General features: G+C 38.6%; 1 protein-coding gene across 2 annotated transcripts in view; it reads left to right on the forward strand.

Moving 5' to 3' along the window:
- The first annotated feature begins 12445 nt into the window (after positions 1–12445).
- Positions 12446–25688, forward strand: part of LOC119482969 (monocarboxylate transporter 2-like) — a 31824-nt gene continuing 18581 nt past the window's right edge. The window contains exon 1 of one of the 2 annotated variants that reach the window (XM_037760883.1): positions 12446–12685. The gene's annotated coding sequence lies outside the window, so the exon portion shown is untranslated. Of the gene's footprint in view, positions 12686–22195; positions 22621–25688 lie in introns of those variants that run through there. The other variant, XM_037760884.1, reaches the window with a different exon arrangement.

The raw sequence follows: 25688 nt of genomic DNA on the forward strand, positions 1-25688 counted from the left end.
GGAAATGTGTTGATTTGCTGTCTTGCCAAGAGTTGGAAGATTGATATCAATCTCATATCTGTACGGTAAATACTAGTGGGCAACTTCGGGGTCTGAGAAGTGAAGCCAATGCTGAAGTGCCTTAAACTTGCATTCTTTCTGACTGCCAGCAGGGGGCGACTCCTCTGGTTGCAAAAAGAAGTCTGATTGTATAGAAGTCTATGAGAAAATTAGCCTACTTCTCACTTGATTTATCACCTCAGTAAACATTGTAAACATGAGTTTATTGTCTCAATCTCTAGTTTCAAGTCTTCTTCAATACAGCATGATGTTCATTTAGTAAATTATGGTTCCATTTAGAGTCTAATAGAACATAAAGCAGGGGATGCTTTAGGGCAGGGCCACCTTGTGATTGACAGGTTTGGTGTTATTGACATCTTTATGAAGAATGGACTGAATAACTGTTAAATCCGAGGTTTGTGGCAGTATATGGACGTAAAGAGCAGCATGAGACAGGTGGAGGATGTCACCCCCACACCAGAGGGAGGTGTTGAGGTGAGAATGCAGCCCTCCCCCAGCTGCAGTCCCTCCGACCCAAACACAGTCGGGGTCTTCGCTGGCTTTTGTGGAAACAAGCTGACAGGAAAGGTAAACATCAAGGTGTGGAAAGAGGAGGCTCTTCCTTCGGTGGTCTCATCGGTCACACAGGTTTAAATATACGGCCTTAAATCAGGAACGCAGGCTGTAAAGTGAAACACCAGCCAGCACAGAGGGAACATTATGATGTGAGAGGTGACGTGATGATGTGATAGCTCAGCTCTGCTCCTCTCAACACTTTGTGAAGGTGATTTCTGGTGCATAGTGACCTCTAGAGGTAGAGATAGAGGAGAGGAGTTAGTTTGCTCTTGTGCATGTCTGTCCCTGCCTCTGTTGACTCAGAGCTTCAAAACCCCTCTAGGACTAGTGTGCTTTTCTTTATCTAAAACTCCTCCTTTGATTTACCTGCATTCCTGTCAGCACGGAATGAAGGAGTGTCTCTGAGAAATAGTACATGGTAGAGTCAGAGGTTTTCTTCATGACTTAAACTTGTAGTCTGCATATGTTTCTGAGGACTGGAGGACAGAACCTGCCAAAATCAAAAATAAATTGTATGCACTGATTAATTGATAAAATGTGACATAAATTGATATTTCTGTTTTAATTAGCTTTTTTAAAAATGAATTTACCTTTGTATTAATTCCCCTATTTATCTATTTAATTTTCCCATGTATTTTTTCTTTTCTTTTCTTATTATTATTTTATTCATTTAATTATCTATTTATTTTGTATTCATTTTAAAGTTTATTATAATTCTATTTGTTTTAATTTTCATATTTTTTAATTTATTTTAATTTATTTATATATTTTTTATTAACTTTAAGTTTATTATAATTATATTTATTTAAATATTTTTTTCATTTATTTATTTATCTACTTTTTATTAACTTTAAAAATGTATTATTATTGTTATATTTATTTTTAATTTGAATATTTTTTCATTTATTTTTAACTGTATTTATTATTTATGTATTTATTTATTTATGTGTAATTTTCCCTTTGCATTTCCCCATCTATTAATTTCCACAAACGTATTTATTTCTGTATTTTTTTCGTCATACTTTTGTTTTTCCATTTCTTTATGCATTTCTGCTTCATTACGCGAATGAGGGGGCTGTCATTCAATATGTGTCATCAGGAGTGTCATTTGTCCTTCATTCTTATACAAATAGAAAGGAGGGAGAAAATAAATTGACATTTTTTTTTTTTTTCTCCATTTCCCCCCCTTTTCTCACCTTTATTTTTCATAACTTTTTTACTTGTTTTGCTGTCTCTAGGATCATTTTGCTAGTGTGCAGGTGCTCAAATTGTTGATTTCATAATGTGTCCTTTAAAAAGAGAGCTGTCAGGCTGAACGTCTGACTGAAATTCATGGCAGGAGAAGTGCACTTGTTTCCTCTGAGGAAGTATTGCATGCTTAATGTAAGTTCATACAAAGATGAACATACTCTAGACGTTTATGAAATACAAAAATTCCAATATATTCAATGCATCTTTCTGTCCACTCATTCTTGTAATTTAGCACCACGTATCTGCCGTCCTTGAAAACTTAGGGATCTCCACTAGAATTTGAAATACAGCTCATGGTGTGTTTGAACAAGCTCATCCGCACCACAAGAATTTATAGAAATAGATCCGCCTCTGGGGTTCACAGCAGGGTGCAAGTATGTATGAATATTAATGGCTGGCTGCTGTGGTGTTTAGCTGGACTAAACAAAGCCATGCCGCCTGCTGAACATTTATATTTACAACCATGCAGTATATAACATTTACTCTCCAGTCTCTACTGCGGGTCACCTTGCACTAAATGATTTGCTTTAATCACTTTGAGTCACTTTTGCTCAAACTGCATCTCACTTTATTCAAAGTTTATATATTTATGAGTTATAAGTAATATAATATATGACCTCCTGAATCAATAAAGCAGAACCTTATTTATTTTATTTATTTTATTTATTTTATTTATTTTATTTATTTTATTTAGTATTTAATTCAATTGGTATATTGATAATGATTATAATGATTGTAATATAATATATGACATAAACCAATAAAGCAGGACCTTATTTATTTTATTTACTATTTAATTCACTTGATATATTGATTAAGATTATAATGATAGTAATATAATATATGACATAAATCAATAAAGCAGGGTTTATTTATTTTATTTATTTTATTTAGTATTTAATTCACTTGATATATTGATAAAGATTATAATGATAGTAATATAATATATGACATAAATCAATAAAGCAGGGTTTATTTATTTATTTATTTAACTGTAGTATTTAATTCACTTGATATATTGATAATGATTATAATGATATCAATATAATATATGACATAAATCAATAGAGCAGGGTTTATTTATTTATTTAGTATTTAATTCACTTGATATATTGATATATGTTATTGCATGTGACAAATACCAGTTTATTGTGTTTGGTGCACTCTTAAAACCAGCAGAGATTTCACATTTTCCTTGATCTCCTCTTTGATTTACCGAACAACTGTAGAACAGATATTCATATTTCATCTCCATGTAGCGGATTATATGCTGCTTTGTTGAGTTAATCCCTCTCCAATAACATTTGGTAAACTTAAAAAATATACTACAGTGGTGGTAGGGAGGAAAAACAACACAGCTTTACCAGCTTCTGAGAAGTGGAGACATTGTTTTAAACCTATAAGCTATAAATGACAAATGTTTAACCAGGATGGGAAAGGTTTGGCTTTATGACACTATCCTCTGCCCTCATAAAGGAATGAACCTTAATAAATATTCCACTGTGGTTGGATTCAAGGACAAACTTCAGCTCATTTGTGACCTTTTTTTTAAAAGTGTATTTACCACATCGCCCCCTGCTGGTGGGATACATCATGTCCACTAGTTGCCTACTCCTCATCCATGTCTAATTTAAGTTAGCATGTTTTTACAGTGCAAAATCCAGCCATGTGGAGCCAAGTGATTTATGTGTATGGACAATATATCTGAGCTATTTCATATACAGTTGTAATGTGCTGAGACTTGCCTTCACTCTGCCTCTAAGGTATAACAGGTGTTCTCGTTTAACAGCCACACCTGCTTGTTACTGTAAGTGAGAACACCTGCAGAACGGGACAACTGTATCTTCACTTTAGTAGAGCTTCGTCTATTTAATCTCTCTAAATTTATGCAAATTTGAATTATTCCTAATTAAGGTAAAAAAATCTATTTGAAAACCAAATATCTGACTCTGTATTGAACATATTATGCGGACGCATGTGTGGGCTTCTGTAAATTATATTGTTATATCTCTGCTTGCCTCCCTTTTTCTTTTTCTTTTTTGTATTATTAACTTATTTATTTATTATTATTATTTCCTTTTTTCTCTCTTTCTCTCTTTGTATTATTATTATATATTTTTTTTATTTTATTTTATTTTTTTTAATTATTTTATTTCAATTTTGAATGCTGACGTTGTTTTCTCTTGTGTACTTATTGTGTTTGTTTCTAAGCTCAATTACTTAAAAAATGGTTTATAAACTACTGTAATTACGAACTGTAAATTACATATAAGATAACATATAATGTATTGAACATATTAGTGTAGCACGCTGGTTGACATGATGAGTGTGGAGGGTAACAAGTGCTGACTCGTTTTGGTATGTCCAAATACATACAGTACATAGTGTGTCAAACGCAGTACGCCAAAAGTAACAGGATGTCCTACTACATCCTGTCACATTTTGCAAGCCAGCAAGTTATTCTGGCTACTCTGACCCACAATCCTCTGTGCAGTGTGTATATAAGCAAGAGGGTCAAAGTTCAAAGTGCAAGTAGTATGTCCCAATTGTATGCATAGTGCATGCAACAGTACGTACTTTGTAAGAGCAGCTGCAGTATGGAATAAAAGTAAAAAGTATGCGATTGGAACATAGCCACAGTTTGGCTGGTTTAATGAGTCCAAAAGCTTAATGAGCTCACCTCAACCTTGTCTCCTAGAAATGACCTTATAATACTGAGACACTAAAGTTAGATCTGCTCTTTAAAGGTCCAGTGTGTAGGACTCAGGAGAGCAGAAATGGAATATAATATTCATAACTATGTTTTCATTCATCACCTTCTCATTTCTAAATTTTGTGCCGCCTCATCTCCTCGTCTCCTCTGTCCTCCGTCCTCCTGCCTGTGACCTGGAAATCGATCTCAGCATGCCATCTTGAAGGACGTCTCAATTCTTAAAATGTGGAGAGAGGAAAGGAATTGAGGATGTACAAACTGAGAAATGAGAAGAGCCCCTTAAACTAAGAATCGTCGGGGTTTTCGTTACCTTAGAATGAGCCCTTCATATCTACATAGAGAGTGCAAAGAGTATACAGTAGATGCAAAGAGACGAAACTCAGGTGTTTTTTGATAACAGCCTCTGCCGTTTTTTAAGTTACCTAAAAGCCACCGTAGTTCTCTGACGCGCTGAGCTGAGCGGAGGAGGACTCAGTCGGTTGCAATTTGCAATCTCACAAAATGCGACACCCTGCTCCTTTAAGGGAGCTCTTAAAGAATCCGAGCAGGAGTCTCCTCAGAGAACTTATCCTCCCTTAACAAACATGGACATTGAATCTTAGTTATAACAACAATAGAGCCTGAGGAGGGGGTTGGGGTGATGGAAGGAGCTGATCAGCAGAGTAAACAGTGATGGTGTCGGGTTATACTCCTTTATATGGAGAGCTGGTAACCTGTTGTGTCTTTTGTCTGTGTGTGTACTCATATTCCCTTTAAGTATAAACATAATAGATGTCCCATCAAAATACTATCAAAAAAAATGCATTTTGCTGTTTTAATATTAACACAAATGTTCCTGAAACAATAGCGATGTTTGGATTCTAATGTTTTTTTTATTTTATCTCAGGGATCATGTTCACTCTGAATCCCTTCGGTCTCAGCTAAACTCTGTCTGTGAGACAAAAATCACATTTCTCTTGGCTTCCCTCTGCGAGCTGCACCTCAACCTCAACAGTGCGAGCCGGTGTGAGGTTTCTGTTTGGACTTTGGGAGCGCCATGCTTCCATAATCTGAGCTCCAGTGTTTGTGTTTTTATCTATGACCTGATCACTTATTGTTGACTGTGTCAAACAGTGAGGATCATGTGAATTCTCACAGACAGAGCAGTGCATGGAGTGTTCTGTAGCCCTATAGCGGCTTTATTTGGTACTGTAGAGCTCGTAAATATTGAAAGTAGTCAGTGAAGAGACAGTGTTAATCTAAATAATGTATTTTATAGACATAATACCTTGTTATTCTCTGCCTTTTAACTCACTTATGTACTTTTAGACAGTGTCCCATTCGATTATAAATACTATTACCACGTGTAATCTATGGAGGCCTGAAACCGACTAAATTTAATAGCCTATTGTCATATTCTACGAGGGAGTACTGGGGCCACATTGAGAAAAAGAAAAGAGATTTCAAGGTATAAAATCATAATATTACGTGAAAAAAAGGTCCTAATTTAATAAGAATAAAGTCATACTATTTCAAGAAATAAAGTCGTATTATTATGAGAATAAATTCATAACTTTACCAGAAAAAAATTGTAATATTATGAAAATAAAGTCACAACTTTACGAGAAAAAGTCATAATATTACAAGAATAAAGTCATAACTTTACGAGAAAAAAAGTCATAATATTACGAGAATAAAGTCATAACTTAATGAGAAAAAAAATTGTAATATTACGAGAATAAAGTCATAATATTACGAGAATAAAGTCATAACTTAATGAGAAAAAAAATTGTAATATTACGAGAATAAAGTCATAATATTACGAGAATAAAGTCATAACTTAATGAGAAAAAAAATCGTAATATTACGAGATAAAAAGTAATTTTTAGGCAGTTTCCCCATCAGGTCTGTGTGTTTTTTTCTCGGAATAAACGCAGTTTCTTGCACAATCTTTTCAAGGTCCTGATACTGATGATAATGTGGTGCTGATGTGCCAAAAGATGAAGTATTTCCGTTATTTGTGAAACCTAAACTAAAGTATAACTTCACAGCTGCTCCACGTTCCTCATTTTCACACTATTTCCCAGCAGCAGCTGTTGTCTCTCTGCTTCTGTACTCTTTGACAACACTGCTACAAGGATGGTTGGGCTGATTGGGTTGAAGGACAATGAGCAGCCTTTGTCAGATATAAAGAAATCTGGCAATAAGCACTATTGTTATTGTGATATGTGGCCAAACTACAGGTGCACTGGTGCAAAGAACTGCTAAATCTTTTATGTTTCAATGAAATACTGTGTGTGCCTCATAGATATTTGATTCTTCTCAGTGTGGACAAGTCTCTGAATGTCTCGGCATGTGACACTCAAACTCTTGACTGAAACCAGCCGAACAAAAGGACGTTTGTGTACGGAGCTCTTTTAGTGCAGAGTGGTGCACCGCGTGGGACAATTCATTACATTTACATGGGGGAAAATTCAGTATTAGAGAATGTACAAAGAAACGCAAACGTCACTGCGGGTTTTCCAGAGATGAACTTAATGCAATAAAACCCCGTCAGTGGATCAGTGGAAGGAAACAGACTTCAGGACTGAGCAGATTACAGATAAAACGCTGCTGTAGTAGCTGACTGCAAGATTTTGAATTGTTATTGACCTTAATACTAAAACTCTTCAAACTGTGGGGGTCATTTTCTACTTCATTTTGGACAAAAATCAAGTGACCTTCAAAGATTTTTTTCAAAACCTACAAGACCAGGCAGCCCAGTCGCACAGCAGTTCGTGAAATAGTCACAAATGTAATCTATTGATTCATACACATAGAATTGAAATTCACATTTTATTTGTGATGGTCAGCATGAAATCAATTTGTATGTAATCCACGTAATTGTGATCCGGGAAGTGTAAAGAGTGGCGAAAGGTCGGGGTGGATGGGTGCAGGAGACCGGTGTTCGTGTCCCGTGTGAAACCAGAAGTCAAAGTTGATTTATTTGTCACGTGACTTCCGTACTTAAGTTACACCACTTCCGGAGTTATTTTAACCAAAACCGTAATCTTTTCCGAAACCTAACTAAGTAATTTTTGTCACGTAACTTCCGTAACTTAGGTTACAGCACTTCTGGAGTTATTTTAACCCAAAAAAAGTGATCTTTTCATAAACCTAACTAAGTAGTTCTTTCCAAGTAACTTCCGTACTTAAGTTACACCATTTTCTGAGTTATTTTAACCCAAACCGCGATCTTTTCATAAACCTAACTAAGTCGTTTTGTTGCCAACGCCTAACCAAGTCAATCTTTACTGAGTAGTTTTATTTTGAAAAGACTGGAGCGGAAATGGACACATGTGTCACATGGTGCTGGACATTTGCAGGAAAACGCACAAAAAATAAGTTGCACTGAGCGTCACAAAAATAAAGGGAAATTCCTGTCTATGCACACAACAGATGCTGTGAGACTGTTTTGGACAAGGATGTATTTCCTGTGCAGGTAATCCACTGTGTCATTTATCCACATGCCTGCACGATTATATTAATACTTCAGGTATAGCCTACATGGCAAATACTCCTGACAGGAAGTAAGAAGAGAGAGAGCATCTCCCCCAAAGTTATATTCAGCACCTTTGCTATACTGACGCATTTTAGGAATGAAAATTTAATGACCAACCTCTCTAGGGCAAGCTGACAGCAACAGCCATCATCTGAGCTCAGGAAAAGTGCACTTTCCTGCTTTAGTTTGGTGCATTTGTCCGCGTGAAAATGATGCAATTCACCAAAGAGCAGCTCAAGAGATGCCCTAAAAAAGGAGAAACATGCAGTCAAACAGAATGAAATGCTGTCGACGCTTGAATTCAGCAATTTTTTTAACTGGCAAGGAAACACCACAGAGGAAGAGTTCATGCTAAAGTTACAGGCGGGAGGATCACAGTTCTTTTGTGTGTATTAAGCTACAAAACAAATCAACTTGAAACATCAGCAATGAAAAACTGGAAATGAAGAATGAAGAAATGACTCAAGCAACTGTAATCTTGCAAATTCTCCTGAAATTGATTTGTCATCATTATTATAAGTGAGTCACTCCCAAAATCACCGTTGGGTTTGTCATTGCATTTCTCTTATTGCACTCCCATAATAACAGGCCAAGCAAGTTTTCACAGTTCATCAGCTGTTACTTCATCTAACACTTCTTTGTTCAGTCGTTCTTAAATGTCTTCTTCACATTTGGCAAAGTCCCTCTCACCATATGCACGGGCTTCGCTGTGTGACCCTTTCACATTAATCCAACGGATTGAGCTCAAATGACCCAGATTGAGTTTTCCGCCCGGCGCTGCCAGCAGCTTTATGCACGCAAAGAACATTTAGGGAGAAGAGAATACATCTGACGCTGACAGAGCAAAAAAAAGTCAATGTATAGAAAATCAATCTGACCGACATGTCAGCTGCGTTCAACTGAATATTTGACTTGTTTCAACACGTTCACTTCAACTGAGCCGACTGACAGCTTCCCTCAGCGCTCACACTTAAACTGGCATTTCAACTTAATCTGAAAATTTCAGCTTGAACATTTCAGCTGCCACTTCAGCTTTTTTCATTAGTGTAGTTATTAGTAGTAGTAGTAGTAGGCCATAGTAATCACAATAATAAAATGTTTAAGACCCTAGTTGAAACAGTGAGTCAATTAATCAATTAGTTGAGTTATATTTTCACCAATATTTATTTTAGCTGGTACACGTAAACGTGAGCACGTCTCCACCTATTCTGGCTTCTCTTCACTGGCTCTCTGTGCGTTTTAGGATTGATTTTAAGATTTTATTATTAACATATAAATCGTTAAATGGGCAAGCTCCAACTTATCTCTCAGACCTTTTAAAACCACGTCTTTTATCAAGGACACTCAGATCCACTGAGCAGTTGCTTCTGACTGTCCCGAGGTCTATAGGTTGAAGCTCAGGGGTGACAGAGCCTTTTCAGTTGCAGCTCCAAAGCTCTGGATCGTTCTGTAACGCTCTGTAACGCTCTGCCTCCACATGTTCGGCTGTCCCCCACACTGCCTGTTTTTAAATCAAACTTCAAAAAGAACTTTGATTCCTTGATGGCTTTTGGCTCGGCATCCTTTCCAATTGGTCTTAATGCTTTTATTATTTTAATGTTCTGTTGGTTTTAAGTTGGTCTTAGTGTTTTATTGTATTGTTTTTTATGTTTTTATGTTTAGTACAGCACTTTGGTCAACTTTTGTTGTTTTTAAATGTGCTTTATAAATCAATTTGGATTTCATATAATGGTGCTTTTTAAAAAAACATATTTTAAAGGAACACTGTGTAACATGTAGGGGGATCTATTGTCAGAAATGGAATATAATATTAATAATAAGCATGTTTTCTTTAGTGTATAAACACCTGAAACTAAGAATCGTCGTGTTTTCGTTACCTTAGAATGAGACGTGCGTTCACGTTTCCGCATCAGTTGTAGTTCTCCTACACGCTTGGCACACTGGAGAAGCTTGGTTGCAATCTGCAACCTCACCGCTATATGCCGCCAGATCCTACACACTGCTCCTTTAAGATGGAGAATGTGTTATTTCTTCCTTCAAAAGTTACATAATCTCATTTTAAGTGGGTTTTTTGGACTGGACTGACACTAAACTGAATGTCTCACAGACAATTCTTGTAATATCAGTACACTTCTGGTATTGACGTAAATGATTGCACAAGACTGTATTGATCCGTGTCGGGGAGGAAACCTGCAGAAGCAAACAGTGACAGCAAAGAGAGAGACTGGGTGTAAACATCACTGAGAAACAATTCAGCTACTTTCAGTGGACACTAGGGTCACCAGATCCCATCAAACCAAAGAGGAACAAAGAGTAGGTTTTTTGTGGGACAATGTGGGACACGTTACCACGGCTGAGAGGTAGTCTACAATTCTGATATCATTTTCTAACTTAAGTAATACACATTTCTACACTGCCCCTTATCTTGTCACATCTCTAAGCTTTGCCCGAATGCATCCAGAGATCTGCACATCTCCTTTATGAGCCGCACGTTTCTTGTGAGACTCACATGAACTGTGTCGCTTCATGTCACATCCCCCCATACATAACTGGCAAATTACACAGAAAGTTTCACAGTAGTTTCACAGTCTTTGCTGTAGCTGCTCTTCCTTTTCTTTGTGGTATAGTTTCCATCAGATTCCGCCTAAATCTGCACAGCTTGTGACTTTGCCGTGACTCGCAAAGCATAGCAAAGACGGCAAAAGGTCAACCTGCACTTGACTCGTGTGTGCAGTTTGACAGCAAACAGCCCCGTGATGACAACCTTCCCTGCTTTCTTCACAGCCAATTGGATAAAAGACAGATTTCAAAAAAAAAAAAAAGCGTCTGTCATGCAGTGGTTTGACTTTTGAAAACTATGTGGGACATCGTCTCAGTATGTGGGACGTGGGACAAGGGATGAAAATGCTGTGCAGTCCCTCGTAAAGTGGGACACCTGGTCACCGTAGTGGTTTACATTGTCAACTGAATAAGCTTCTTCTTATTACTATTGCTAGTATTCAGAATAAAATACATACAACAATAACTATTTTGAAAAGGGATTATTTTTTTTAAGCAAAAATATCAAACATTGGATTAGATCCAGCTTCTCAATTGTAAGGATTTTGTGTTTTTCTTTGTCTTATATGCAGTGGGTACAGTTGGAGCAAAAATGAATAAAAAAAGTTATTTTTATAAAGTAGTAATTTTACGTGTTATTTTCTTTTTTCCTCGTAATATTACGACTTTTTTTCTGACAAAGTTATGACTTTATTCTCGTAATATTACGACTTTTATTCTCGTTAAATTATGACTTATTCTCGTAATATTACGACTTTATTCTCATTAAGTTACGACTTTATTCTCGTTAAATTATGACTTATTTTCTTGTAATATTATGACTTTATTCTGGAAATCTCAGATGTTTTTTCCCTCAATGTGGCCCTAATACTCCGTAGTACATTTGCTCTTTGGCCCTCACTGCATTAGACTTATATACTATATACTTAGACTATAAACTTTGTTACCTTCTACCTACTACCAATACTTAGTTGTAGCATTGTGTTTTTTTTTAAACCCTATCAGCACTTATCAGATTGCGTGCATGGGACACACAGTAGCAGCAGTAGACCTATACCCTGCAGCAGCAGCAGCAGCAGCAGCAGGAGGAGGAGGGTTGAGGGGATGTAACGAGTATCTACTGATAACATTACAGCATGTAAACATGTTCTAGTAGAAACCCAAAATACAAGCATGAACCTAAAAAATGAGCACGATATGTCCCCTTTAAAATATTTATTTTTTAAAAAGCACCATTATATGAAATATTGGTCAGTATATATTCCTAGCAACACAATTCCGTTGAAATGTGCTAAAACGGAGCGTTTCAGACAGAGGGTAAATACAGGTATATTCAGACAGACAGTATGAGTAAAATAAAGTTTTAACATTAAAGCATGTAAACATGTTCTAGCAGAAACACAAAATAAAAGTATGAACCTGAAAATGAGCATGATATGGGACCTTTAAAAAAAATCTAGAGGTGCAGAAGTCTCTCAGAACACTTGAATTACAATATGCTGAAAGGTTATTTTTTGGGGGATTTTTGCCTCAAAATGATGCCAAAAATATTCTGCCTAATGCAACTTTAAATATCTTTGGATTCTGGGAAAATGTTTACAATTTTCTGACATTTTATATGCAAAAAATAATACTTAATTGCAGCATTTGTGTTGTTTTTCAAACCTTAATCAGCACCTATCAGATTGCGTGCATGGGACACACAGTAGCAGCAGTAGACCTATACCCTGCAGCAGGAGCAGGAGGAGGAGGAGGAGGAGGAGGACTGAATGACTGAGTCTATTATCCTCCTGCTGCTCTAAAATAGAAAACAGCCAGCACCGCCCTCTTGCAGCTCCACGTCAGGAAGCGGCTTCATTTACTACTCAGGAAATTTAAACACACACACACACAGAGAGAGAGAGAGAGAGAGAGAGAGAGAGAGAGAGCTCGTCCATAGCAGCAGACACGCATCTTTCTGCTGCTCCAAGGTCAACACTGAGCTCCCAGCAGGCTGCAGACCTCCACATCTTCATCAGCCTCACAAAGGTAAAGTAACATTGCAACAATATAACAAATGCATGTTTATCATCAGCACGCTGCTGCTGGTTAACAGGAGGATTACCAGGCTCTCGGTATGCAGAGATGAGCATGTGCTGCTATGAATGAGACACACATATGAAGAGAATAAAGGAGGCTTAGTGGTGATGTTATGAATGCATTCTGTGATGCGTTCAGGAGCCTTTTTGGTGGGTTGTAAATCTCTCTTTCCGAGCTGCCATGCTGTCAATTCCTGCAGGAAATGATTTTAAATAAAATCTTATTTTGTTTTTTTTGTTAAGCTTTTACTTTGCCTGTGTGAGCGCCTCGTTTAGCTCGTGTAGGCCCCATGTTGGAGCATTTTATAGACTGGCTTCAGCCGGTCTCCTGTCTGTCCTGTCCTTACATCAGCAGCATCATATGATCATGAGGCTGCAGTGCTGAGGAATCCCTCTGCTGTTGCATCCTCTGATTGATAGGGGGAACAACTTTTACACCTTTTCTCACAATGACAGAAACTGTGTGAGTTTCTTATTGTTCCAGGATGTGATGAGTCAGTTTGAAACAAGATGAGGAAGTAAAAAAATAACTACACGTCATTAGTTTTTCCTTGGAAAGTGTGTCACAGCTCTCTATTTGTATTCACCTCTCATGCAAGTAGTTTGCTTTTGAAGAGCATTACAAGTTAGTGTCATTTTTACATGAACAAGATACAATTATAGGATGTAAGAGTCAGCTAAAATTATAAAAAATATAGTGTAGAAAGAGTCATACAGTCAGAGAACTTACTTTGTAATGTTATCTAAACCGTATTGTTACCTAAACATAGTTAACGCCTCCTTTATTTACCTAAAAGCTTACACCAGCCTCCATAAGCTGTATCAACAAAACGCCTCTATGTATTTAAATGAGTCAGTTTGTTTTATTTTCTTTCTCACATTTTTTGCTTTAACATTAGCCTAAACATTTAAAAAAATATTTGTAATAATTTTTAATAATATAATCCACCTCCCAGCACCTAACGTTTCTAATTAACACGTTATATCTCCTTTGTTTAATCTGTACACAAACTGAACTGTAAAAACCCCCAGAGATGTGTGGTTTTATGGGGGTGTGTGCTGGACTATATCTTCCTCTGCCAGGTGCAGTCACTTCCTGGAGCTAACCATCTGCTGCTGGTAGCTTCATATTTACTGTACACACGTGGTAGTGGTGTCAATCATCTCATTTAATTCTCACCAAGAAAGTGAAAAAGCATGTTTTCATATTCCATATTAACACACAGTCTGCACCAACTTTCTATCAGCATTTTACAAAGTTCTCTTCTTGGTGAGGACATTTTTGGAGTGTACTGTATGGTGCCTTCAAAATGAAGCTCCAGAGCTCGTGTTTACAACACAGGAAGTTGGGTATGCTTCAAGTGGTTAAGTCGCAAGAACGCCGCTGCTAAGCAACGGCAATATTAACGTTGCTGTTGGCATCTAGAAGCCACAGAGGGTAACGATTTAGCAAGCTAGCAAGTGGGTAACATAATGCAGTAAATGCAAAGACATAATGACAGAGGAAGAAGATGAGGTCGTTGGGAATAGCAGCATTTTCCTCAGACCGATTATAAAATTCCGAAGAAAAACAATATAGGACTAGGGATGCACCGATACCAGTATCGGGGATCGGGTCCGATACTGTGCTCATGTACTCGTACTCGCAAAACAGCTCCAATACAACGGCACCGATACCACTCTACAGTAACGTCACGGGCCGGCTCCCACCGGGATCCCACCGTAGCTGGCACGCGCCAGCCCTCACTTTCATTGCACCACGGGGTTTTGTTTGCACCCTCTGACTCGTGCGTGCGTTAGACTCCTTGGTCCGTGTTTCAAGACGGGTCCGGTGGGTTGCAGACATCGCCGCAGACCCCTGGCGCCTTTTACGTGGGCACGACGCGGTTGAGGACAGTCCGCCCCGGTCGACAGTTGCAACGGGAGCAGGGGGCCCCGTTCCTCCCCGGCGGGGAGAAAGGGCGCAGCGAGCACTTTGGCCACGGCCCCACGAGCCACCTTCGCCCCGAGCCTTTCCAAGCCGACCTAGAGCCGGTCGCAGCGAACCGCTTCGTAGGCGGGACTCCCCGGCCTGTCGTGTGTCGCTCACAACCTCCAGCTGGCTGTTCACGAGGGTCTTTTGGCACAGAGAAGTACTCGTATCGGTACTCGGTATCGGCGAGTACCCAAATGTAAGTACTTGTACTCCGTCTGAAAAAAAGTGGTATCGGTGCATCCCTAGTTACGACAAATAGTACAATATATTAACTTATTATGCACTGAAAAATTAACTTCCATGGACTCGTGAGCTTTCAGAAAGTTTCCACTTACGAGGTTGTGAACACAACAAGAGAAAAACCATTTGAAGGCACCACTATATATATATATATATATATATATATATAAATATATATATATATATATATATATATATATATATATATATTTTTTAAATGATGCTGTTTGTATTGGAGGAGGCTCCTTTGGAACTACAGTAGAAACAGTGTTTGGTGGCTGTTTGAATGTATTCATGGATGGGGGGTGTCGCTGCTTCTCTTTAGGTTGAGGCTGCTCCTTTGACCTCCAGGCTTTCTAGTTCCTGCCCTTTGCCCTAAAGGCGAGATGGTTATTTGTCTCGGCCTTGTTTTTCTTGTTATTTAACGGTGTCTTTAGTGTAGTTTCAGTCTGCAGGTAACCTAAACATTCTTCGGTTGTCATTGTCCACACAGTTTGTTTCCCTGAAAAGCAGAGGCCTCTTTGATCATATGGGCAGGAACATTCGTGTCACACCTTTTTTTGACAGACTTTCTCCCTCTCTTTCATTACCCAGGTGTTAAAGGCCGACATTTTTGGCATATTTGGTTGGTGAGGTTCTCCTCACATAGTATATACTGTGCAGCACTGACTGACAGGGTTGTGCTCCTGTATACCTCGCGGGTATGAAGACTTTTCTCTGTGTGTTTGTCTTACGTTTGGCTCAGACATCAGCTTCAGGACCTCTTTGCATATTCCCTGGGGGACGCTTATTGTGGACACAAACGTGCTTTGTGCAAACGAAACCGCCTGATACAGAACAAAGCTTTGTACTCCACATTAAGAACAAGTTAACACTTAACAATGACCTAGAAACTAAACATCCAAATTAGTTGTCCAAGATCTATACACCTTATTTTTAATATTATAATAAATGAGTTCATTGGTGAGATGATTGGCAACCTTTAGTACACCCATAAAGGTCATTTATAGCTCAGTCTGCTCTGGAAGAACAGCACCCTCTTCCTGTTGCGTAAAGATGCATTCAACAGATTTCCCTCCAAATATGACTCCATGTTTAACACATGATAATGTATAAAACAAAAAAGGTAAATACAGAGACTGATCGCAATTAATCGCATGTTTGTCCATAGTTAATCTCACATTTTTTATCTGTTCAAAATGTACCTTAAAGGGAGATTTGTCAAATATTTAATACTCTTATCAACATGGGAGTGGGCAAATATGCTGCTTTATGCAAATGTATGTATATATTTATTATTGTAAATCAGTTAACAACACTAATCAATGACAGATATTGTCCAGAAACCCTCACAGGTACTGCATTTAGCATAAAACAATATGCTCAAATCATAACATGGCAAACTGCAGCCCAACAGGCAACAACAGCTGTCAGTGTGTCAGTGTGCTGACTTGACTATGACTTGCCCCAAACTGCATGTGATTATCATAAAGTGGGCATGTCTGTAAAGGGGAGACTCGTGGGTACCCAGAGAACCCATTTACATTCACTGATCTGGAGGTCAGAGGTCAAGGGACCCCTTTGAAAATGTCCACGTCAGTTTTTCCTCGCCAAAATTTAGCATAACTTTGGAGCGTTATTTAACCTCCTTCCTATGAAGCTAGTATGACATGGTTGGTACCAATGGATTCCTTAGGTTTTCTTATTTCATATGACACCAGTATCTTCACTCTAGCTTTAAAACTGAGCCCGGTGCCCGGGTCTGATGCAACAAAGGTCATTTTTTTAGTTCGGAAATTTTGGAGAATTTTGAAGCGTAGAGACCATATTAGAAGAAGAGCTACACCAATAAGTCAGCCAGGTAGATATATCAGTGGATGTTACCTTATTGGTGATATAACTGATAAGAAATTGCACTACAGAAACTAGTTTTTGGAGTAATTTAGACAGTAAGTGTCATCATTTAATCGCTTCTCCACTAGAGAGCACTGACATGTTGATTAAAATGTCCCGCTCATCACACAAAAAAAGTTAATAAATAAATAAATGATGTATAAATATAATTAGAAGTCTAGATTTTTATGGAAAAACTGCAAGTCAAACCACTTTATAAGCAGTGAGAAGTGGCTAATTGGTAACTGACAGGGTTTTAATTAAGCACTTTACCACCCAGAGATCACGTCAATCAAACTGTGTGGGTAAATTTAAGAAGTCTTCTTCCTCGGAGTCACTGTTAAAGTTTCTGTAGTTGGATTTCTTAATTTCTTTGACTAGAAATACAATTTTAAGAATCAAAGCCTCATTTTGTACTGCATATACTGACTTTACAACCTGGCTGCAGTGAGGAGATGCTCTGTTAAATGCTAAATGTGTGATATTTAATCTCCTATATGAGCACATAATATCCGTGCTTTTGCTTCAGGTGATGAAAGCTGAAGGCTCTACGTGTTAAAACAAAAGATGTAACAGAGATCAGAGCCTCTGACCTTCACGGCGTGTTCAGAGGTGTGGAGGGAAGCGGGAGCTTTTGATTGGATGCTGAATGTGGGTGTTGGCAGGCCCACATGGAAAAAAAGTGAAATGTACGGACTGAATCCCAGCATGCTATTGTGTCCACAACGGTGTAGTTGTGACGCATGAGTCCTTTTTGTTTTAACAAATGGCATGTCTTGATGTCAGTACCAAGCTGCCAAGGAGCGCTGCGTAAACGTGGCTTGGAGACTCATTAGACCACTTGAAAGGTTTTTTAAATCAAGGTTTCATCTCCAGATTTCAAATTTCAGTAGCTAACAATTCAGTAGAAAGGGTATTATAGTATATTTGAATGTGAAGACGTCCGCTGCATCAGAAAGCAGCTTTCAGACGGAGTTTCTGTTGCATCTTCCCCCTGTTTCGTTGGTGCTCGGGATGAAGGTCACGTGTGTTTCAAGGGGTCACTGTGGGGAGATTAGATGCTGATAAGAAGAATGAAACTTGTGCTTCCGTCATCAACATTCAGAGTGTTGCTGATTGGGTTAATGATGAACTGTTTCTACAACAAAGTGAGTAGTGTTGCTCGAAGGTTACCTTGCGTTGCCATAACTTAAAGTCCCGTGAGGCATGGGGTGGGGGCGGGTGGTGTGGTGTGAGGGTCACGCTGGTAGCCGCTGACTCTTAGAGGTCAGGTTTCCTTTTTGTAGAGTCTGACCGGTTTATCCAAACAGCATTTAACTGTTGAATTCTCCTGCTGTTCAAGGTCTCAACTAATATCACGCTTGCCTGTAATTTCAAAGATATGTATCGTAAAACATATGATTTAGTCATGTTCCCACTCATGCATCTGTCAATCTGCTTACTTTCTGTTGTCATTCTTTACACTTCAAGTCCTACAGAGCGTCACAAAAAGCCCACATTAAGAAACCATTATCAAGTAATCACTGGCCGACCTTTGACTATCAGTGAAGTCCATTTAGCAAATAAGAAGCTAAAAGAAAGCTTTAATCAGTGAGGAATGGAAGGGAGGAATTCTGTCATTAAAGGCCGGCTCCAAACAGTCGAACTGTATTCAAGTCCCAGTTTCTGTCAAAATATAAAGTGAGTTATCTTCCCATCCCAGTAATTTATAATTGACCTTCATACAAAAATGATAATTCCTCCAACAAATAGAATAGAATAGAATAGAAAGCTTAATTGTCATCGTATTAAATACAACGAGATTCACAGTTGCCACTTCTGGTCAGTGCTTTAAAACAAATATTTGACAAGACTTAACGAGGCAGGTAAAACACACAGTTATAAAGCAAATAAAACAGGTAGAGTGGATGTTATAAATAAATATAAACAGAGGTTTTACACTTGAGGAATAAAATAGGTAAAATAGATGTACTGTAAAATCTAATCTTGGTGGTGTTTGAGAGTTATTTCTTCAGTTATTTGAGCCGCACGACTCATTTTAGAGTCGGACCCAATTTCAGCTTCATCAGGCGTCGTTTGCCGTGCAGTGTACGGGAGGGACCGAGGACCGATTAATCCTCCTGATCGGCCGTCGGACAGTCGGATGAATTTCTGACATCATAGCTATCAAGATAACAATATACATTGATACAGTAAAACGTAGTTAGCTTCCCTTCAATTCTCTCTGCAAATTGGACAAGCCATATTGTCTACCTACCTAGCCACCTGCGAGTCCATATGTTTTATAGACGTTTCAGCAGACAGGATGGCACAGATGATCAAGGTAGCACGTTTCTGCCTTGTTAGCATTGTGACCTGTACAAACCAACAAAACAAACTAACTTTACCTGCCTCGGAGCTTTCAAACTAATCTTTATTGACAACTGTCAACAGGCCGACGGGCGTGTTTTTCTATCTTACACGTACAGTTTGAGCACTCCGTTCGTGGCTGACTATTGGACTGTACAGTGTGAGCACACACATGTAAATTGTGAGCTTTGGCTTTACATTGCAAACAATCTACTCGTACAGTAGGAGCAGGAATTACACAACAACATTTCTAAAATCATCCAGTGTACTGTTTGCCCAGCTTAAGAGAGATAGGCTTAAAGCTGCACTACTCATTATTATTATTATATTAACAAAGGATCAAATGATTGTGTGTATTATGAAAAGGGTCACTTGTAGTGATGAACCCACAGAGCATCTGCAGTTCCACTCAGCTTTATGGAGCATTTTAGCATCTTTCAGCTTACTGTTTTGATTTCGCGGCCCACAACTTTACTGTTTTGGTTGAGTCTCACGGCTCTCATTGGCGTCGTTTCCAGACGCAGGCAGCTGTTTTCAGCAAAGAAGCTCAGTTAATCCCGAATCTACACAATCTGACCAAACAACAGAAAAAGTTACCGACTACCTGGTGAACGTAGTGTAGCATTTAACAGCTGTGAAGTGTTAGCACGCCTCTTTGGGGGCTAACGCCACCAAGTGTGTGGGCTTACAAGGAAAACAATAGGTATGGATGTTTTGCAGAGGTGGAGGAAGAAGTAGCATACGGTATTTTACAATATTGTATCGATACACGGACATCAGGTGTCAGTCTTTTATTATATGAACTATTAACCTCCTAAGAATCTGATGACCCGCCGGCAGGCCCAGCCTCTATTCTGTCTTTCAGAGGTTGTAGCGGGCTCAGTCTTAAAGTTATATGATGATATCATATGAAACTAGAAAACCTAAAGAATCTATTGGTACCAACCATGTCACGTTAGCGTGTCAGGAAGAACGCCAAATAACGCTCCAAAGTTACGCTAAATTTTGGCGAGGAAAAACTGGTATGGCCATTTTCAAAGGTGGTCCCTTGACCTCTGACCTCAAGTTACGTGAATGAAAACTCTGAGATGAACAGAGTGAAAACTGTATCTTTATAAGATAAAACAGATGTTGACAAACTGCAGAAATTGCAATTGAAAAAAGGTAATAAATCCCAATATATCTTATCGCAATACTCAGCATATCGCATAATGTCACACATTTCACACACGTCTGCTAGTGTGTGTTTTCTTTTAAAGGTTACTTATCCCTCCTCAGCTCCACCCAGGCCTTTCTTTACATGTCTATGTGCATGAGCCCGTTGTTGCCTCGGGCCTCTCACCTTGACAGCCACACCCATATAACCCCTCCTTTTACTGAAACTCACCTGAAATACAACACCGGGGTCTCAGCTGAATTAAACCTGAGATCCTGTGTCTGTCCATGCTGCAAAGAATGCAGTCTTTTAGGCTTCCCGGCAAAGAGACTAAGTGATGTCTTTGGAGGTCACACAGACGGACACACACTCTTATAGTGTAGATACTGTGTAACTCAGCCTGATTAGCTTTTTGCCAGTTGGATGATTTGATTATAGAAACACTATTCTGGTTGCTTGCTGTTCACTTACTCAGCTCCGTTGTTTGAATAGGCTCACCAATGTGAAGGCAACCAGTCAATCTCAAGTACACGCAGAGGGCATCGGACCAAAACAAACCGTGTGTTCGACCCAGCAACACACAAGGGCGAGCCTTAATGTGTGTGTTTCCATGGTTCAGGTGTTTTTTAACTGCGGGTCTTAACTGTACCTGGTGATGATTCTCCCCCAGCCTCGGAAACAGGATTCCATCTCTCCGTTCTGTGAATTCAACGAGCCATTTAGGACATGACTTTGTGTGCTTGTGATGAATTTTCGTAATTTTTTTTGACACTGTAGCAATTGATTAATCAGATTAATCAATGATAATCCTTTTCTTTTAGCCAGGCTAGGGTTGTGGCTGTAATGGATGACAATGTCACCACTTTGATCCATACGGAAATATCTTTAATTAACGTAATCGATACCGGGCTATTGTCATACTAGCTCGTCGCAAAGGAGGCTAAATAACGCTACAAAGTTACGCTAAAAAAAACGAAGGAAAAACTGTCATGGCCATTTTCAAAGGGGTCCCTTGACCTCTGACCTCAAGATATGTGAACGAAAATGGGTTCTCTGGGTACCCACGAGTCTCCCCTTTACAGACATGCCCACTTTATGACAATCACATGCACCTGTGAGGGTTTCTGGTCAATATCTGTTATTGTTTTGTGTTGTTAATTGATTTCCAATAATAAATATATACATACATTTGCATAAAGCAGCATATTTGTCCACTCCCATGTTGATAATAGTATTAAATACTTGACAAATTTTCCTTTATGGTATATTTTGAACAGATAAAAAATCATGGACAATCATGCAATTAATCGCGATTAAATATTTGAATTGATTAACAGTCTAAATATTTTGATCATTGATTCTGAATTGAAACCGTTTTCAATACTCATTTGTCTGCTTTCTCGCCTGCTCTTTAAAGAGCGACACAGCTGGACACACACACGCTCTGCCAGTTGCCACAGCAACGGAAGCTCACACTTGACCCCAGCATCCTCCCAACCTGTTGATGACCCAGAGTGACCGTTAGCCCAGGCCAGTGGCTTTTCAAACTCTTTCACGTCAATGACCCCTAAACTGACACAGATTAAACCACAGACCCCCTTTTGATAAGATGACCAAAATAATCATACACTTAGTCATTTATTATGGCTTATGACTTATGGATGGAATTACATTGAAAATAAATGATTCCCCTTTTTGCTGGGGACCATTTTTTACCATTTTTTTGCATTTTTCGCTTTTGATATTTTGCATGTGATATTTGGGTCATGGTGCAGCTGGCACTCTTCAAAACTTCCTGTTTTAACTTTCCGCTGGTAGAACGCTCCGGCTGCGACAGACATCCAAGCCCTTTGACCTTCATGCCTAATGAGTGATTAAAGAGAGTTATAACTGGTTACAATTCAGCTAGTTGAGCATTTTTTAGATGGGTATAGAAATAGTATAAGCTTCTTCCGTGTGCTCCATAGTGTATAAAAAGGAAACACATCTTTATTAATTTATTTTTTAATGTTTTGATAATTTTGGTTGAGTACAAGCAGGCTCTTCTTTTTCATTTTCGTTTTTGCCTGTTCCAGCTCTTCTTTTCTTTTTGGCATTTTGCCATTTTTTTTTTACTGCTTTGTTAGAGGTAGAGAGGAAGGATTTTTCTAGAATTGTCATAGCAGCATATATTTGTTAGGCTTTTTAAATAAAAACAGGTTGTACGTTCAATCTGCTTTAAAGTCCCTGGTTTCGGTCCTCTCTCTGAAAGCCACAGCGTCAACACCAACGGTAAGAAATCCCTTGAGATAGGCTTAACGGTTTTACAAAAATTAGGATACTAAATTAATGCTAAATTGCAAAGTTACTACTGAAGTGTCACATGTTGAATTAAACATCTTTGGTTTGAATGAGTGATGCTAAATTGAATAGTTACAGCTGACTGTGTTATGCTGAAGTCAATATTTGTCAGGTATAATTTGTTTTTCAGCCTATGGTGTTTGATTCTAATGAGATGTCTCAGTTTTAAGTGTTTGAACTGAGTTGGTTGTTTAACTGTTTTAAATATTTGAGTATTTGAATGAACTATTTTCCAGTTTGGGGTGTTTGAATTGAATGAAACCTTTTCAGTTTTAATTACTTGCTGCTGAGGTTTGATTTTACTTGTTGCAGATTTGAGGATTTTCAGTTTAGTTACTTGATGTTAAAATGGGAATTGATCTGTTTTTGAGTTTTTACTAAATTGATGGTATAGGATTAGAAGAGGTTCGACACGACCTCATTAAACCTTGGCGAGGCCCTTGACCCAGACAGGAGCCGTCCTCAGTGTATCTGAGGTACGACCAACTTCCGTAAACCTGCAGAGCAAACACTCGGATGTTTATCCAGCCTCGTCTCTGAACGTTCACTGGGACACGGTGGTCTGAAAGAAGTGACGTAACCGAGCTGGTTATCGCCAGTCAAATGTAATAATGTTTAACAGCGTGTAGATTATAGAGAGCCGTCTGATACCCCGGTCATAGTGCATCAGTCAGCTGTCTCTGGGTGTAATATCAGCTAGGTAGATCACACATCTCCATCCTGGAGGGAAAAAAAGCTAAAAAATGGTTGTATTGTTAAAGGTCCAATATTGTAAAAAGTGAGATTTTCATGTCTTTTATATTATAAAGCAGGTTTAAGTGCTTTATAAATACTGTTAAACTATCAAAATGCTCAATATACGGAGAAATACACACAGCCTGTATACAGAAATTGTGTTTGAAACAAGCTGTCAGGATTTCTGTCCATTTGTGATGTCACAAATATACAATATTTAGTCCATTACTTGGTTTTAAAAATAAACATTCTGAATGTGTCCCAATTTATTTCCTGTTACAGTGCATGTAAACAACATCAGCTGACAGGAAGTAAACATGGACCCAAACTGCAAAACAAACAACGCAATTCTGTTGACATGCACTAAAACGGAGCGTTTCAGACAGAGAGTAAATACAGGTATATTCAGGCAGACAGGTTTTTTTAACATTACAGCATGTAAACATGTTCTATTAGAAACACAAAATACAAGTATGAACCTTAAAATGAGCATGATATGGGACCTTTAAGGATATATAAGAAGGCAAAATTCCCCTGCCAAGTTCTTGTTAACTTTTACAGATGAGCAATAGGAAGCATCCTGACAAACGGGCATGGGATGTGCACGGCTCATCTGCAGTAGATGATTAAAACCACCCAGAACATCACTGGTGCCCATCTACTGAGCATGAGTGATATCGGTGAGGTAAGGTGCCTGCGCAGAGCGTATCTGTGAGTATCTGCTGACTAGATAGCGGCTTCTTTCCTCAAGCTGTGAGACTCCTCAACTCATCCTTCACACGCCACCATAACAAATAGTTTTAGTTTTTTCTTATGTAGCATAAAGGGACTACAACTGCATTTTGTTGCGCAACCCTGTGTTGTACAATGACAATAAATTAACCTTTTTAAAGGGGCTATATGTAAGGATCAGAAATTGCTTGTTCAGGGATCCGTTTTGATACCCAAAAACCAAACGAAGGTCACTCCATGAATCGAAGGTCCAAGACGGGCTTCACTAGATATAACTTTTATTTTTTTTGTGCTTCCGTGGAGTTTGTAGTTGTGATGGGGCCGGTCGTTTGTTGGCGTTAGCGGACTCCATTTCTAACCGAACGTTAGCGATCGTTGCACACTGTTAGAACAATTATATGTGTAAAAACTTACATACAGTCCCTTTTTAAAGGTCCCATATGCTCATTTTCAGGTTACTACTTGTATTTTATGTTTCTACTAGAACATGTTTACATGCTGTAATGTTAAAAAAAAACTTTATATTCCTCATACTGTCGGACTGAATATGCCTGTATTCACCCTCTGTCTGAAACGCTCCGTTTTAGTGCATTTTGACAGAATTGCAACAGAATTGCGTTGCTAAGCAACAGCTTGGGTCCATGTGTACTTCCTGTCAGCTGATGTCATTAACATACACTGAAACCAGGAATAAACTGGGGACAGATTTAGAATGTTTACGTTAAAAATTGTGTCAAGGGTCTAAATATTGTATATTTGTGACATCACAAATGGACAGAAATCCTGACAGCTTGTTTCAAATGCAGAGTTTCTGAATACGGGCTGTGTGTATCTCCCTGTGGATTGAGTGTTTCGATACTTTCACAGTATTTATATAGGACTTAAGCCTGCTTTATAATAAAAAAACATTAAAATCTCACTTTTTTATAATATGGGACCTTTAAACCGTATCTATTAAGTGCTGCTGGTTGCAGATTTATAACCTAATCTTTCCAAAATTGTCTTTCAAGTGATGCTGAACTCTTTCAAGTGGGTGTAGACAGAAGTGATGGATATTTTCAGGCACCTTGGTGTCACCGGCGTTCCATTTGACTCGGTGCTCACCCTGTGTTTTTAATTTGCAGTTCAGAACATGTGAACGCCGCCTGTCAGTCACTCCTCTTGTCAGCTGCTCTTTTAGTCAGTGGCGTCTGGAACTGGTTGAAGGACACAGCGGAGACGGCACATGATGAGGGTTCTGGGCTTCTAAAGCAAAGAGGAAGTGTTGACATTGTAGTGACTCAACGGTGACTTTGCTTTGTTTGACTTCTAAGGTTGATCATAAACCCGAATTCGTCAAGCGTCGTCTGAAAGTGCGCCTCGTCTCATCTCCTTTAGCTGCTCTTTTATAGTCAATCTGTTTGGAACTTCATATTCGAGCCCATCAACCTAAGCTGCTTATGAGTTCTGAGGTTTGTCCGCGCATTGTCGTCACGTTCGATCAATCAAAACCAGTATCTACGCCGAGTGCTGCTGCGGACAGTCTGTAATCT

The sequence above is a fragment of the Sebastes umbrosus genome, chromosome 23 (genome assembly GCF_015220745.1).
Source record: "Sebastes umbrosus isolate fSebUmb1 chromosome 23, fSebUmb1.pri, whole genome shotgun sequence".
In the NCBI taxonomy this organism is placed as follows: Eukaryota; Metazoa; Chordata; class Actinopteri; order Perciformes; family Sebastidae; genus Sebastes; species Sebastes umbrosus.